Source organism: Mirounga leonina, unplaced genomic scaffold (assembly GCF_011800145.1).
Source record: "Mirounga leonina isolate KUSES-001 unplaced genomic scaffold, KU_Mleo_1.0 Mir_171, whole genome shotgun sequence".
NCBI lineage: Eukaryota > Metazoa > Chordata > Mammalia > Carnivora > Phocidae > Mirounga > Mirounga leonina.
Window position 1 is genome coordinate 1,795,180 of NW_023270436.1, and position 17,272 is coordinate 1,812,451.

The 17,272-nt window shown below is 57.3% G+C and overlaps 1 protein-coding gene across 1 annotated transcript in view; it reads left to right on the forward strand.

Moving 5' to 3' along the window:
• Positions 1-12,073: 12,073 nt before the first annotated feature.
• Positions 12,074-17,272, forward strand: part of RIMBP2 (RIMS binding protein 2) — a 226,319-nt gene continuing 221,120 nt past the window's right edge. Inside the window, exon 1 of the mRNA XM_035016812.1 lies at positions 12,074-12,116. The gene's annotated coding sequence lies outside the window, so the exon portion shown is untranslated. The remainder of the gene's footprint in view (positions 12,117-17,272) is intronic.

Consider the following 17,272-nt stretch of genomic DNA (forward strand, 5'->3'; position numbering starts at 1 on the left):
GGGGGCCTCTGTCCCACGGGGATCGCGGAAGTGGGACTATGGGCAGGACACGGAGCAGGACCCTGCATCGGAGGCTGCCCGTGAGCAAGGAATAGGCCTCGACAGCATGGCCTCCTTAGTGATTGTTTTCCCAGTTAAAATCCAGTTTCTTTAATTTGTTGAGATATCCTTGATGAGTTTTGTCGAGTCCATGTTTAGATTTTTTTAAAAAGATGATCTCCAACGCTTGCAAATTGGTAGATTTTCACGTGGCCAGATTCCTGCTTCTCTCCTTGCGAGCTAGAGGGTGATTCGGCGTCGTCATCAATGCCTCAGACTTTGGAGCCAGACTTTCTGGGTTTGAATCCAGACTCTGCCGCTCACTTGCTATGTGATCTTGAGCAAGTCACTCCCCCACTCTGTGCCTCCGCCTTCCCGTCTCTTAAATGGGATCGCTAGGAGGTTTAGTGAGCAAGTTACTCCCCCACTCTGTGCCTCCGCTTTCCCGTCTCTTAAATGGGATCGCTAGGAGGTTTAATGAGTCCTAAGGGTGCCATGCTTGCATTTGTACCTGACACGTAGTGAGCGTGTGTGCTGATATTATTATGTGGCTTTGCTCTGGTTAGTTGAACTTTCTCATTGTGGAACAGGAATTTGGCTTTACCTTTGTATTTAAACAAAAGGCCTATTAAAGTCATTTCTCCCAGATGGGAAAAAAAACCCTTCCCTCCAATGATGAACTCCTAAACGGGACTGTCCATAACTAGAAAAGATTACCGAGTGTGTAAGTGTGTAAACGTAACAGTTAATCCCTGGTTCTGGCGACCGCATACCCAGGAGCAGGTATCCTGTCACGTCAGCAGCACGGGGCCACGACCCCCCCACCTGCAGCAGTCGAGACCGCCGGGCGGGCACCCAGCAGGTGGCAGACGTGGTGCGGTGGGGGCAGGATCAGGTGCCCTCCCTCCTTCTGCAGGGGGCTGTCCTGGCCTCAGGGGCGAGCCCTCTGCTGTCCGGGCGCCGCATCCAGGACCCAGGACGGGGCTCAGAGGGGAGGTGCTTCTGAGCCCAGCCTCTGTCCTGGGATGGCGAGCCTGCAGGTGTGAGCCGGGGTGGAGCCGGGGGCGGAGGGGCTGCAGCCCGTCCCCGTGGGTCGGTGGACAGTGTGGCTCCTCCTGGGGTCGTCCCTGCTGGAGGAGATTTTTGGGCTTGGTTTCCATTTGTAGATAAGAGTGAGGGTTTGCTTGCCCGCCCCCCCCCCCCCCCCCCACCCGGCCCTGGGGGCCCACCGCGGGGGGGGGGGGGAACAGACTCTTCCTGTGTCTCGTCCGAGAGGGGTTGTCACGGGGCCGTGGACGTGTGTGCCCACTGGACCGGGACCCCAGGCATGTGCCGTGTGATGCCAAGACATCCCGGGGGGTACAGAGCTGGGGGCTGGAGGTGGGCAGCTGGATCGGGACCGCACGTGGGCAGATGGGGGCATCCTCCTCCCCTGCCCTTGCTTCATGGATTCTTGGGAGACACTTCTCTGGAGAGGATTCGGGGACATCTGTGCTTCTGAGCTGTGCAGTGGGCGTCTGGACAGCGATGTATGGGGGGAAGGGAGGGCGGGCTGCCAGCAGGCTGCAGGGGAGGGGTGGGAGGGCCCCTGCTCTCCCCGCTCCCCCGCCCCAGCTCACTCCTGGTGCTTTGCAGATGGAGTTCTGGGTCCTTCCGTGTGAGCTTTGGGTGAGGAAGCACAGCCCCCGACCCTCCGTCTGAACACTCGTGCGGTGGCTTCACCTGCTTCTTAGCTTGTGTTCTTACGGCGGGAAACAGGGATATTCTGCCTCCTCCCCGCCAACAAAGATGTAGGACGCTCCCCCTTCCTTGTTTTCATGAAACAAGCAGCTCATTGGCTCCACAGGTATGCAGAGGACCCCTGCGTGCCGGCCGCATTCTGTGTGCTGGGCACAGGGTGGTGAGCCGTCTGGGGAAAGGGTCTGCGCCCACAGGGTCATCCTCTCGAGGAGTGGAGAGGTAGACAGTGTAGGATGCTGGGTGTGGTGGATGCCTCAGAGGGGGACAAGGGGCCTGAGTGTGGGCACCATGTGCTGGCATGTAGGGTGGTCCGGGATGTTGGACTGAAAGGTGATACCCAGGTGGTGGCATGAAATAGGGGAGCGTGGGATCCATTTGGATTCTGGGGGAGGAGTTTCCAGGCTGCAGAGGCAGCACGTGCAAAGGCCCTGTGGCGGGAGGTGAATCAGAGACAATAGTGTGTGCGCTGGGGTTGGGGGTGGGGAGCCCATCACTCAGCACCTTGTGGGCCTTCGCAGGGACTCTGGCTCTCACTCTGACAGAAATGGGAGCGTGGAGGGTCGTGTGTAGATGGTTGGTCTGGCTTTCATGTGCTGAAGGCATGGTGCTGACTCTGGTGTTGAGAAGGTTATGGCAGTGCCCTTTACAGATGACAGAAGGTCTATGAGATCTCGATGCCGTGTAGGGAGATCCTCAGATGCCCAGTGCTGGTCACGGGCCCGGGGCTCGGGGGCTCTGGTTCAGGTCACTTGCTGAGGCCGGGGCCCACGCTGGGCAGCTCCTTGCGGTCACAGAGGTCGGCTGGAGCAGGACGTGTGGCCCATGCCCTCCCACCTGCTGCCCGTCTCGCTGGGAAGTAGGATCCCAGCCGGGTACAGAAGCTGTGCGGGCATCCCCTCCTGCGGGGACGGTGACCCGTGGGACCGACTGCGCCTCGGAGCTCCGCGGTCTGGCTCCTGGGAACACACGTGACAGCACAGAACTGGACGGTCCCCGGTCCCCGGGGTTAGCAGCTGGGCCCTCTCCGTGGACAGGCCGACGGCCCTTGGCCATGTGCACTGCCCCACGCCTGGGTTAGAGCCTGGTTCCCACTCTGCACCTGTGGAAGGGGATGGAGGGAGGGAGGTCCCTGCCCGCGGAGTAAAACACGGGGAGTGAGGCTCAGGGAGATCAAGAGCCAGGGAAGGGGGACCACAGGAGGACGGGAGGCGTGTCTCTGGGGCTGCAGGCTAGGCAGGCCCTAGCGAGGTTTTCCAAGACCTTGGGACCTGGGGTGTTAGGAAAGACCGGTAAAGTGGTTGCCACGACTTCTCCGTAAATCTACAGTTTCTCCAAAATAAAAAGTAGATAATGAGTCAGATGCCCCAAAGCTTTTGTAAGAAGCCAGCCTGGAGGTGGTGGCCAAGCGTGTCCCTGGGCGGCCTGCTGCAAGGGGCCGATTAACGCGTTTCTTCTTGAGGATTTTCCACGTTCTGTTCTGTAGAATTTCCTTTCAGAGGAAAGTCTGAGCAGCTCTTATTGAATGAATGAGCACGACCCAAACCACTGGTGACGCAGCCAGGGTCCCTGGCCTTGGCCACCTCGCTGGGGTGCATGGATTCATCTCTATCTTGTGCGATGCCTGCGAGGCCCAAGAGCAGTCTGGATCCCTGGTCCGAGCCACACATGACGTCCCCACCTCCCGGCGTCCGGGGAGAGTGATGGACTATGACCGTTCACCTGAACAGGGTGCACCGAGGTCCTCGTGACCTTCCCGGGGACAGGATGCACGCCTGCGAACAGCAAGGGGATGACATGCGGTGCCCTCAGGTCCCTGCCCAATATGCTCCTTTGTTTAAAATCCTGCTCACTTGCTCTTTTCACATTTTCCTGATTAATTAAGTTAAATGCATCTGTAGGAAAAAGATGGGGGCATTGCCTGGGACCCCTTTGCAGAATATCAAAAACCTGTAGGAAGTGACACATTTATCTAAGAAAACCAGCAAGAGACCTAGACCTAAGAGAAATCTGAGCCAGATGCAATATGTGGACGGTGTTGGGATCCTGGTTTGAACCAAACCCACTGGAGTGTTTCTGAGATAACCAGATGAACTTGAATTTGTACTGGGTATTATAGGCTGATAGAAGGAATCGCGTGCTATCATGTTCATAAAAGTCTGTGTCCATTTTCAAAAGAGCATCCTGAATATTGTCTCCACCACGTTTTCAAAGAGCCCGAAGCAGAACAACTAGCAAGGGAGTATTGCATCTTGTTGGTGTCAGAAGGAGGGGGCGACTCTTGGCATTGGTCTGAGTGACACCCCGAGTGGTGCATTCGTGTTCGGGGTGAAGGAGGCCAGCAGGGGCTCGCGGGATGGGTGGTGGCTGAGTTGGGGAGGGGAGGGGTGAGGGTCAGAGCGTGGGGGGGGACAGGTGTGCAGGCGGGCCCTGGTGAGGGTATCGGGGGGTTGTGGGAGATCCCTGTTAGGTTTGGGAGAAGGCAGCCTAGACCAGGGAGGCAGGAAGGGCTGAGAAAGAAGGAGGCGCCGTCTGGGAATTCAGGAGCATGGAGGAAGAGGCTGGGTTGCCAGAGTCAAGGCCAGAGGTTAGAAATCGACTTTTACCTCCTGAAAAGTAGAGAAAGGAAGGGGACCCTCATCTGAAGTGAGCAAAAGGGTTTTGGCAGCCAAACATTAAAAAAAAAATAGTGGTAAAAGGGGCGCCTGGGTGGCTCAGTCGTTAAGCGTCTGCCTTCGGCTCAGGTCATGATCCCAGGCTCCTGGGATAAGTCCCGCATTGGGCTCCCTGCTCAGCGAGGAGCCTGCTTCTCCCTCTCCCACTCCCCCTGCTTGTGTTCCCTCTCAAATAAATAAAATCTCTAAAATATAATAAAAATAATAATTGTGGTAAGATGCACACAACATAAAACTCACCATTTTGATCATTTTTCAGTGCACGGTTCAGGGGCATTGGGCACATTCTGTTCCCCCATTGTCTTCGGGGTTTTGCAGCAGTGCAAGCTGAGTCTGTTCCCCCCCAGTGGCCCCCAGCTCCCTGCACCTGCAGGCGGGACCCAGACACAGGCCCTGCAGCCCCCGCGGTGAGGAGGCGCCGTCCGGCGGGGACCGCGTGGGGCTGGGGGACCTTCCATTGACTCCAGACACAGGGGCCCCGGGAAAAACTCATACTTAGGTTCTGGCAGATTCATCAGGAAGAAATTGTAGACTTCCTTGCTTTGTGCGGTGGCACAGTTTTTAAAATATTCATCTCACATTAACTCCTGTTTACCTGTGATTTAAAAAAATGGACCCATCGTGGGCATTGCGTGTTCTTTGACTCCCTGCCACGGAATCTTTCATATCCAGCTATACTGCAAAACGAAGTTTTTGGGAGCCCCCGAGACGGCCGTCCAGTGGGACAGACACGGCCCCGTGTTTTAAGGGAGAGGCTCGTGACCACTGCTCGACTCTCCTGGCTGGAGTGTGAGCGCATGAAGGGGAGCCACGTCCTCCCCCTGCACCGCACCCCTGCGGCCCACGTGGCGCACCCGCCAGATGCCCAGCGGCGTCCCTGAGGGGCTGGGGGCCTCGGGCTTCTCGTGGCACCCGGGGAGGGCGGCGGCTCTCCGGGGGCCGGCTAGTGTGCGCGAGGGGCTGGCGGGGGGAGAGCCCCACTCTGGGTCTCGGTGCTCACGTGTGTTCTGAGGCAGGTGGGGGCATTGCCTGGGACCCCTTTGCAGAATATCAAAAACCTGTAGGAAGTGACACATTTATCTAAGAAACCCAGCAAGGATTCATGCCTTTATTTTTTAAGCTAAAAATCTACATGTTTGGGTCTCAGATGTGTAGATAGGATTGTCTCCTGTCACCCGATGCTCACCCTTGTTCATTTCTAGATGGTATTTTCAGTGTTGATGTCCGGCTCACACAAGTGTCAGTAAGGGGTTCTTTCAAGTACGCGGGAGGGGTTTGGTTTGCTTGTTTGGAGAAAACCCAGATCCAACAGGGGGTTAAGAGGACTTTTGAGTGGATGGAGATAAACACCATCATTCTGGTAGAAAGACAAATATCTTAGGAGCAATTTTTTTCCTCCCAATTTTGAAAATGTCACCCAGTGATTCTCAAATTCATCTAGGTAGAATGAAAAGGTTTCCGACAAAAAAAGGCTAATAAGGAAAGACCTCCCATAAATAACATTGAAATGCGTTGTGACATAGTAATAAATACGGTTCAGCGTGGTGTCAAACCTGCGAAGACCGACGGCAGAGAATAGGAAGCGGTGAGGAAACCGTTGGAACCTTCTAACAGCGGTGTGATGACCTGTGGCCCGACCCCCCCGCGGCCGTCCCCCGTCCTGGGGCGCATCTGCTGGTCTGCGCAGGACCATCTGGTTCGCATCCTTGCTGCCCGAGTGCATCCCTGTGCCTCTGTTTAACCGCGGGTCGCAGCTGATCGTGACCAGGGCACCTGCCTTGCGGAGTGCGGTTGGACGCGCTCGCTGTAAGCGTTTGGGAGAGTCCTGCTGTAGTCGTGGGAACAGTAAGCACCGGCAAGGACTGTTTTCCACTCTACTTTGGGGTTCCGTCCGAGTTCCCCAGACTTGCTATTATTCTATATTTGTTTTTGTTGAGGGGAGACTCACATAAATTAGGCATTTTATTCACCGTTTAAAAGTGAGTAAGTCGTTGGCAGTCTGGGTTGACAGAGCTGTGTGGGGACCACGCGCGGGCCCTCCAGTCGCCCCCGGGGGAGCCCGCGCCCCTCAGCTGTCACCATGCCCCCGGCCTCCACTAACCTGCCATCTCTGCGGGTTTGCCTGCTGCCGTGTGTCTTTCTGCACTGCTTCCTTCACGGCCCATCCACGGGGAGTGCGTGTTAGCGCTCCACCCCTCTGTGGCCGAATATTCCCGTCGTAGGGATAGACCAGCACGGGGGAAGCCCCAACCTCCCCAGGGGCGTCTCATTCCAGCCAGGAGTGAAAACACGTTCCGCGGAGTTGGTTGCACGGTCGCTCGCTGGGGTAGGAGACTCCGTACCCGCCACAGCCTCTGGCCCTCCACCTGACGTCCTCTGGGCCCGTTGGCAGCTTTCTGCCCACCCGTTGGGGGGACCGCGTGGGCTTGCGTGGCCCTTGAAGGAGAGCCGTGACCGAGCGTTGGCTGGCTCCGTGCCCCAGCGATCCCCTCCGGCCACTCTCCTCTGGCCGTTCCATCAGGGCCTCCCTGGACTCCTCCACACCTGCTGCTCTCCGAGCCTGGAGGTCGAGATCGTTCGCAGCTGGTTCTTCCTCAGCCTTCGGGTCTTGCTTACGTGTCATGCGCACCGACCACCCTCTCCCCTCCTGCTGATCACCAGGGCCCGCGTGCCTGTCGGAAGTCTGTGGCCTCCCCTCCCCTCTGGAACGGAAGTCCATGAGCGAGGTAGGCGCTGCTTCTGCTGGTTCGCCGTGGTGCCCCCAGCCCCGAGTGCGGGACTTGCCGGGACCTGTCAAGGGCCGTGCTCCCGAAGATCTGGGACGGACGGACAGAAATAGTACTAAGCCTTCTCTTTGCATTTCCTAGTTTTCCTGTCTGTGTCCTCCCTCTGGACCTGCCACGTGTCGCTAGTAAAGTAAAACAAAGTAAAGTAAAAACCCAGGTGAGCAGGAGCCCGGCTTCTGTGGCTGCCCATCGGACGCGGAACTCGTCCACCATCGCGGCAGGTGCGGGGGGCAGCGTGGGGACCCCCAGGACAGGGCCGACATGGCCTGGGTTCTTCTTTCTGTCCCCAGGCGTCCCCCGCCGCCCCCTGCAGAGCAGGTTCTCCGTGGTGGGTCCGGGAGTGAAACGAGGCACCGCGAATGGGCAAAGGTGGGATTGATGGTGCAGCCCCCCCCCGCCCCCCGCGCCTGGGAGTCAGCGCCACCTGGTGGACCTGTTTGTGTCTGCAGTTGGCTGGGAGCGTCCGCTCTGTCCGGCCACCCAGCAGGTGGATGGTGTTCAGCGGGGCGGCCACCTCCCAGGCGCCGCGTCGGCAGGAGGGCCGTGTGGATGGACGGGGCAGGACGCTCTTGCTCACAACATGCGCTCCTGAGGTGCAGACGGACTCTGAACGCTCCAGGCGTGTCTCTGTTTTGCAGGGGAGGGGGGCAGGGAGGCACACTGACCACTCCAGAGCTCCAGACCATCCGCTCACTCGTTCATTCACCAGATAACGACTGGACCCACGTGGAGATGTGCCCCTGGCCCCCCTGGCCCCTCGACGGGCTGCTCTCCGCACAGACCCGGGAAGCACCCTGTTCTCCTGGGGGTCAGAGCCGGGGCTTTCTGGGCCAGCAGGCAGAGTCAGGGTCTGCCCAGTCCGCTTTCTGGGGTGGGACCAGCCCTTTAAATCAGGGCGGCGCTCTGTGGGGCAAGGGCAGCTGCTGGTGGCAGGACCGGTGAGGACGGTGAGCTCAGAGCCGCCGTCCAAGCTCGTCGTCTTGGTCGCGAGTGGGCCTGGCATGGTTGGTGGGGACAGGCGGAGTCCTGCCCTCCTTCCTGCCAGGGTCAGGCAGGTGACGTTCCCAGCCGGCGAGAGGCGAGCAGGAGACGCCGGCAGGCTGGGCTCCCGGTTGCCGGCCTGCAGGAAGTGAGGCGGCGTTCTTGGAACCATGGAAATGGGGCCACGTGCTGGGGATGGTGAGGCCGGGAGACGAGGCCCCGGGGCCTCGGTGAGTCCCCGTGCCTGGCACTGAGCACGGGGCCCGTTTCACAAGGGGGGAGTGGTGAGCCCGCTGGTTTCAATCCCGGTTCATACAACCAGGCACCGTCCAAACCGACGCTTCCTCTCTGAGGGGACAAGAAGGGAGAGGGTGGGACGGCAGGTCATCTGTGGAAGGGCAGGTGGGGTAGGAGAAGCGAATGGGCCAGTCGGTGTTGTGGGCTCACCTGTCCCCTAAAATGTGAAGTTCAAGGTCCAGCCCCCGTAGCTGTGCTTGGGACCTAGTTTGGGGGTGGCATCTTTGCAGGTGAAGTTAAGGCTAGGTCACTGGGGTGAGTGGGTCCTGATCCAGTGACTGGTGTCTTCACGCGAGAAAGGACTCAGACCCGTCCATGCAGAGGACACACACGGGGAGCGGCCCCTGAGGCCGACGCAGAGACGGGAGTAATGTGTCCACACACCCGGGGCCCACGGGCACCAGCAGCTGGAGAGAAGCCGGGGGTGGGCCCCACGTCGGAGCCTCCAGAGGAACCGGCCGGCCCACCCCTGACGCGGGGCCGTGGGGGACGCTTCTCTGCTGTGTTCAGCCCTGGCATGTGTAGACTCCCTCGGCCACTCTCCAGTTTGCACTGCGGCTCCATGGACAGGAGGCGCCCGGGGATGCTGACGGGCAGCTAGAGTCCCCTCTGTTGTCTGGAGATCAAGCTACCCTGGGGCCCGCCCCCAGGGCCTCCCTCATTTGCTCCATGTCGCTCAGGGCTCGGGGTTCTGCAGGCTAAACTCTGGGGTCAAAGGGCATGAGCCAAAGGAGGGAGTTTTTGGCCAGCATGACTGAGAGGTCCAAAGGGTAGCCCCGGCTTCGGCCCGGCTGGACCATGAAGCCCAGCTCTGCACGGGGTCCAGGCCCCCAGTGCCCACCCTGAACCCTTCATGTTCTCCTGGGTATCCTCCTGCTCAGCAGCTTCTCTGGGGCACCTGCTGCTCGGGACTGGTGTCCCTATCCGTGTAGATGCTCACAGAGACCCCTCCTTTCCCAGACGGCATCAGGAAATTCTGGGGCTGACTCTCACGGGAAGACTTTGGGGGCACGTGGGGTCCTGTGCTCAGCCTGGAGCTGGGGAGTGGGGTCAGCACCCCCTGGTTCATGGATGGAGTGGGGCAGAAGCTGGTTCCCAACGGAAAGAGGGACAGTGTGTCCTGAAGACAGTTGGATGGATACTGGGTACAAGTTTGTGCACCCAGATTCATGTGCTGAACCCCAACCCCACGTGTGATGGTGTCGGGAGGTGGGGGCTGGAGGAGGGGATGAGGTCATGAGGGTGGGGCCCCATGTGGGGATTAGCGCCCTCCTAAAACAGACCCCAGAGAGCTCCCTGCCCCAGGGCCATGCCAGAACCCAGTGAGCATGCAACCACGGCAACCCTGTCCTCACCCCTCGTGACTCGGGGGCTGAACTCGCTCAGGGATGGCTGGGGCGGGGGCTGCCTGGAGGCCTCTTCCCCCCTGTTGGGAGGTTCCTGGTGGCCGTCCCTGGGACCTGGATGGAGCACCTGCGCATGGCCTCTCTGTGTGGCCTGGCTTCCACGGAGCGCGGGGGTGGACCCCAACGTGAGCGTCTCGGGAGGACCGGGCAGGAGCTGTTCTCCTCGCTGACCCAGGACTCACACAGTGTCACTTCTGTGTGGTCATTGGCCTGCCTGCGTTCGAGTGCCGGGAGCAGAGACCCCACCTCGGATGGCAGCCGTGGGGACATCCTTGTAAGGAGACCCCAGGGGGCGTGGCCAGTGGTGCAGACAGGATCTATCTGGAGTGCTGGGTGCTGGTGGTGCCCAGGACCCCACATGGCCTGCTCTCTCCAGCAGCATCCATGACCCTTGCTGGGGAACGCCCGTGGGGGTAAATGGCACCCCGGCCGCGAAACCTTATGTCCAAGTACTAAGCCGCCGGACCCGTGAGTGTGACCTTCTTTGGGGAAAGGGTCTTTGCAGACATGATCACGTCAGGATGAGGCCCTATCCAGTGGCTGGCGGCCTCCTAGGAAGGGGGTTTGCCGAGATCGTCACGTTGGGACAAAGGCTCTGTGAGGGGGGAGGCAGGGAGGACAGTGGTGCTTCGTTAGTTAGCCCGGCGAACAAGGGCAGCGCCTACGCTTTTCCGAACGCTGCAGTCCTCTGAAGAGCTTTCCATAGGGCCTCCTTGTTCCCAGGGCTCTGAATCCCTCGTGGGGTGTCGGGGCCCCCCAAGGACGCCGGGCCACGTCCCACTCCCTGATGCTGCTCCTGTCCCCGCATGCACGTGGGCCCTGCAGCTGTCCAGCCCCCCGTCTCCTGACCTCAGATCCCGCCGCTCGGGGGGGCCCTCGGGGCTCGCACAGTGCGCGAATCCCGTCGTCCCTTCAGCACTCAGTATTGTGGTTATGTCTCCCTGAGACGCACTGGTCCTGTTTTTTGCAACATCGAGAAGAGCAACTAATACGTATTCATTGTGGAGAAGTCCCTCTACGTAGGCAGCTGTAGGTCTAAAACCCTTTCACCCTGAGTCAGGGATTGTTGACCGTCTTCGCAGACCTTTTAGAAAAGTAATTGGAAGTTGTATGTACTACATGTAACTTCAACGAGCATCTACTGTGAACACCCTTCTGTGTTGAGAAATAGATCTACAAAATCTACAAAAAAGGAGGTTACGATATCCCATGCATGGATTCACGGTGTGTCCTCAGGCTGGTCTGTTCTTCCTCCCTCCCTCCTTCCCTTCTTGTAAATAGTACTGCAAAAAAAACCCCATTTTTTCTTCAGGACATCATGAAGATGTTGTCAACGTGCTGTTAAGAAACTTGTAAAATCACGTATCCCCTCCTCGAGGCTCTGGCCCCATTGATGCCTGTTTGTATGTCTGTCTTTCTTTTTTTGCCTTTCTTAATTGTTGATTTTTTTTTAATTAATTAATTAATTTATTTATTTGAGAGAGAGAGAGAGAGAGAGAGAGAGAGAGAGAAACAGCATGAGAGGGGGTAGGGTCAGAGGGAGAAGCAGACTCCCCGCCGAGCAGGGAGCCCGATGTGGGACTTGATCCCGGGACTCCAGGATCATGACCTGAGCCGAAGGCAGTCGCTTAACCAACTGAGCCACCCAGGCGCCCTTAATTGTTGATTTATGTCCTTTGTTTCTGTTGGGTGTTTTTGTTGTTGTTAGCTACTCCTTGTATGTTAGGGATCTCTGTTACCAACTCCTCTGTTTGATCCCAGCGCCTGGAATGATGGTTTAACCACAGCTCTCAGCAAGAACTTAGGATTTCTGTATGCCGGACACCCTCCTAATGGCTTCATCCTCCTGAGAGCCGTGGGAGACAGGTCCTGTCTTCCTCCTCCCCATCCTACAGGCGGGGAACTTGCCTAGCGCCTCACCTCGTGTTTCTGGGTCTGGAGGTGGCAGAGCTGGGACCCCAACCCCGAGCCCTTGGCGTGCACGCCTGTGTTCTCGAGCACGGCACACCCCCGCCGTGCTGAGCTGTCCTCAGACATGTCTCCTGTGCGCCATGAACACGTGTGTTTGTTTGTGCCCCACAGCCCGCGGCAGCCACCCTCGGCCGGCCTTCGTGAGGACACCTTTGCTGGAGCGTCCCCTTCCGAGCGGGCAAAGCCAGGCCCCGGCTGCTCCCGGCTCTGCTGGGAAAACCCAGGTACAGTTTTCCTTTATGTTGATGGTTCTCAAAGTGTGGTTCCTGGACCAGCTGCATCAGCATCACCTGGGAGTGCATCAGAAATGCAGATCCCGGGGCACCTGGCGGCTCAGTCGGTTGAGCGTCTGACTCTTGATTTCGGCTCAGGTCGTGATAAGGGGTCGTAGGGTCAAGCCTTGTGTCAAGCTCCATGCTGGGAGTGGAGTCTGCTTTAGATTCTCTTTTTCCCTCTGCTCCTCCCTCCGTGCATTCTCTCTCAAAATAAATAAATAAATCTTAAAAAAAAAGAAATGCAGATCCCTGGTCCCACTCTAGACCTGCTGACCCAGAGAGGGGACAGGTCAGCAACACGTGTCCCGTCCAGAATGCAGGTTATTCTGACGTGGGTCGAAGTTCAAGAGCTCCTGGTCTGTGTCAGCTCTGTCTTAGCTAGGCCGTCACCGAGTTCACTGTCCCCAAATCAAGCAAAACTCCCAGACGGGCACACATTGCCCAGGTTGGGTCACCTTTGTGTCCCTGTGCCTACTAAGAAATGAGATGGGGTGACCACCCACCCAAAAAGTGCACACTGTGAGTTGGGGGAGGCTCCCCAGAAGGTGAGCAGGGAGCTGTTACAGGGCGGGGGGAATGTGTGCTCGGGAGGGGACGTCGCGAGGTGCCCAGTACCAGGAGCTTGGAGCCTGGTGGGGGCCAGCTTCCCGAGTGAGGCCCCACCTTGGAGGGGCCCACACTGGTTCTTTCAAGCACTGCAGCCACTCCGCCATGTCCTGGCCCGGCCGCGACCACGTGACCATGCCCCACGACACTTCCCTGGAGACCTGGCTAAAGGTGTCGAGACCACGGTCCTCCTACCTGATTTGGGGCTGGGTTACCGTACAGGTCGGTAGCGTGGGACCTACTTTTGTCCACGGAAATGAGTACTGTTGCTGGAGAATAAGGCACGAATAATTAAACACAAAGCTTTCGGAGTCACTGCATGGTATTTAAATAACCTTCGCCTGAAGCCAACTTTTAAAACCAGTCTCCTTGAAGAATGAGGTGGAGAGTGAAGTGGGGGGAGCAGAGCCTAGACCAGGCGCTGGAAGGAAGCCGGGCAAGACTCACATCCGAGTGGGCAGTAGCCTTCAGATGCTGAGATCTGGCTGCGTGAACAAGCCACTGTTGGTGGAGTTCTTGCGCTGTATATTGGACTTTTTAAAATTCAGTATATATGTGTTAGAAGAGCTAAAGGGAAGTGTTTTCTGTCATTATTTTCTTCAAATATATGGTGCTCTAGGGTTGTTCTGCCTCCCAATTTTGATAGACATGTGAGTATGGGAAAGGTTTCATTTTATTCCAACCTGATGATAAATAAAACAGGCAGGCAATGGCTAGGGCCCAACCTCAGTGATGGGGAGGCAGCAGGGAGTGGTGTAGATTCGGGGGGGGCAAATGCAAGCCCCATCTGAAGATGCAGCCACTTCCCAACCCTAGCTCCAGCTCGCTCTGCTAACCAGTAATGTGGGGTCAGGTCCCAGCACCTCTGAGTTTTCAGAAGCTGGACATCTGGATCTTAGAGTGAGCTTTCCTTGTTGCAACTGATTTAAGTTTTCAGAAAACTCCCTTATGTGGGTCACAGGTGGGGCAGACTGGGGGTAACCTCTGAATGGTGCCCAGGACGGGGAGAGTCCAGATAGGGGCACCTGTCCATGGCAGGCGGGAGGCAGGGCTGCTGGTGGGAATGTGAAATGGGGTGGCCACTTTGGAGAACAGTTTGGCCCATTTCTTAAAAAGGTAAACATGGTCTTATCTGACCCAGAATTTACTCCTAGATATTTACCCAAGGGGAGTGAAAATGTGCATCCACAGAAAGACCTGGATACAGATCTTTGTGGCAGCATTTTCCATAGGAGCCCCAGACCGGAGACAGCCCACATGCCCACGGACAGGGGAGGGGGCTAAAGGAGACGGGGTCTCTACACTGTGAGACACCACCCGCAGCCGGGGTAATGGACCGCCGGGCCACGCTCAGCAAGTGAAGGGAGCTGCTGACCGCAGGATTTTCTTCACACCAGGTTTCTTTCTTTTTTCTTTTTTAAAGACTTTATTTATTTATTAGAGAGAGAGAGAATGAGAGAGAGCACGGGAGGGAAGAGGGTGAGAGGGAGAAGCAGACTCCCCGCCGAGAAGGGAGCCTGACGTGGGACTCGATCCCGGGACTCGAGGATCATGACCTGAGCTGAAGGCAGTCGCTCAACCAACTGAGCCCCCCAGGCGCCCTCACACCAGGTTTCTAAGACAGGCAAAGCGACCGAGGCCCCACGCAGATCAGCGGTTGCCTGAGGCTGGGGATGGGGACTGGCTGCAGGTGGGATGGGGCTTTCGGGGATGAGGCAGGGGCTGGGGAGCTGGGCTCTATCTTTACAGCAGGTGAATTGCATGGTGTGTAGATCACACCTCCATGGAAGTGCGTTCAAGCAGCCACGGTCGTCCTTCCACGCAGGACTTGGGAGTGTGCATGGTCCTGAGGACACCTTCCTGACTTTTCTCGGCATTTGCTCGCGGCCTGCAGAGCACCTGATGGACAGCAGAGGGCGCTCCGCCACAGCCCCTGGGTCCAGGCTTTGCGCAAAGCGGTGGAATGTGGCTTCTTTCTGTCCTTGGCAACTGTTTTCTTAAAAACCACGGGGTCAATAGAATCTGTGTCAATCAAATCCCATTTTCTCGCTGACCTGTGTGACCCTTTAAGAGCTGTTTATCACTGTTTCTGAAGGCGGGCCCCTCCAAACTTGTGGAGTCTGAGCCGGCAGTATATGAATAATTCACAAACAATGGTTACCTGTAGGGCGGCCCCGCGTGAAGCATCCCTGCCGCGAATGCTTTTGTCAGCCGGGGACCATTCAGGCCCTGAAAAGGATCCCCGACAGCGGGGACTCCGGTCAATAGGTGGGATAAAAGGCTGGGTCTGGGCTTTACTAAGCAAGGCCTCCTGAGAAGGTGGCTTTGGAGAGTTTCCCACAATGCTTAGTGGAGCCCAGTAATCCTGCTGGAGATGGGGGCGTGTGGGGCCGGGAGGAGAGGCGTATATAGGTGACCGCAGCAGGAGCAGATGATTTAGAAGCCCAGTGGGAGTCTGAGCCACTCTGGAATTCCCAAGATTAGAAACACAAAAACAAACCATCTGTGCCACATAAATTTACTCGACGCCCCCGACAGCCGCTGGGTTAATAATCCTCCCTCCGTAAGCGGAGGGTCGCCGCGTGGTGAAGAGCGTGAACTTGCTTCTTCCGAGGTGCCAGTGGGATGGGGCTGGTGCTGGCCATGTGGAAGGAAGACGGGCACCCGGGAGGAGGCGGTCCGGGGCTGCGGCGGCGTGAACGGCGCAGCGCAGGGTCCGAGTGGATCCCTGCAGACCGTGGCGGGCCGCCCGAGCCGGTGTGGCCCTCGCCCAGGGGACAGGATGCAGCTGTCAGGGGAGCGGTGTGGCTGGATCCCCCCGAGAGGTTGTCCTGCTGGAAGAAGCCGATTTATAAAGGGCCAGGCCCCCTGACATTCGGAATCAGAGAGCAAAGACATGAAATAGTGCATCAAAGCGGCTTCCCCCTCAGCCGTCTTGATGGCAGTTTTGAAACACGTGAGACACCTGAAAGAATCGTAGGACACAGACACGCCCACCTCTAGATGCTGCAACGAGTACTTTGCTGTCTTTGCTTTCGCGTAGATTTACCCACCTGGCCATCCCACTGTGTGAATTCTTCATCTTATTACTATTATTCTTAATCAAAAACAGCTTTTCAGACTCTCAAATGCCCCACAATTGAAAGCTGCTGGCTCGTGTTAGCATCCTAAAGTCTTTCCCGCTCCACTGGGTCAAGTTTGGATCCCATCTTCCTCACGGTAAGTGTCACAGGACCCGACGTTGCTCGCAAATAAACGACACGGCTTCTGCATGGCCAGCGTGGGGCAGGCGGACAAAACCAGCCCCGCTGAGCCGGCTGTCGAGAGCACACAGCCCTCGCTCACTCCCGGGGGACGCCGGGAGGGCGAACGTTCTCCCAGCGCTCCGTGAGGCCCTGATCTTGGGGCTTTCCACGCACAGACCCCTCTCAGGCTCATGCACACCCGTGAGGCCCCCGTTCTCCCGTTTTACAGATGAGGAGACCGAGGCATGGATTGTTCCGGTGGCTTGCCCAAGGCTGCACGCCTGGTCAGTGGCTGGTTTGCTCAAGGCACCTGCACAGATGGAAGCAAACAGCTATGAGTTTTAAGACCAGCGATGCCAAATGTCGGTGGGGATGTGAGGCAGAGGCTCCCCTCTCAGGATGCAAATCGATACGCCCTGCAAGGCAGCTTGACCACAAGAGGCACAGAAAAGTTGGCTCAGTGTGGCCAACTTCACATCCAGGGACATTCACTGGGGACTCAGTGAGGTTCCGGAATGTTTCTGTAAGGACAGTGTTCAAACACGGGGATTCAAAAGAAAAGCTTGTATAGTGGGGAGTGTTGAGTAGCACAGATCTGGTTACAAACCAGACTCCAGGAGAAACAAAGTAACGATAGTCTTCCTCTAAAGTTATATGCGTATAGAAAATACGTATAATGAATTGAGTATGTGTAGACTACACAAAATAATCATATACATAATAGAGTAAACTGGAAAGGTATGTACCAAAAATATGAACAGTAATTATTTCCAAGTGGGGCTCTCTGGGGGGAGGAGGTTATAGTTGCTGTTTCTCTTTGGGCTTGTTGGTATTTCCCACGGTGGGTGTGCGTTAATGGACCAGCTTAGGAATCAGATGCCGTCCCTCCCATCCCATAATTGAGGTAAAAGGGAATGCAAGCCGCTCAGTCTAAACTCTTTCTTATTTTTGAGTGCAAGGAGGCTTTGGGTGGGGGAGGGAATCAGCAGGTGGCCCTAGAGGGTAGTGATCCTCTCAAGCTGTGGGCCTCGTGGGGGTGGCTGGGTGGGTGGGCCGATGTGCGAGAGCCGCAGAAGGGAGCAGTCCCAGGTCCCCGTGATGCAAGAGACCCGGTGGTGGGGCCGGCACAGGGAAATGCCGAGCTAGGCAAGGACATAGTGTTACCATCAAGTACACCAGGGCACACCTAAGGCTTTATAAACCCCTGCCCTTAAAAATGGGATAATCTCAGGCCCGTGTGACCCAGTGAAGAGG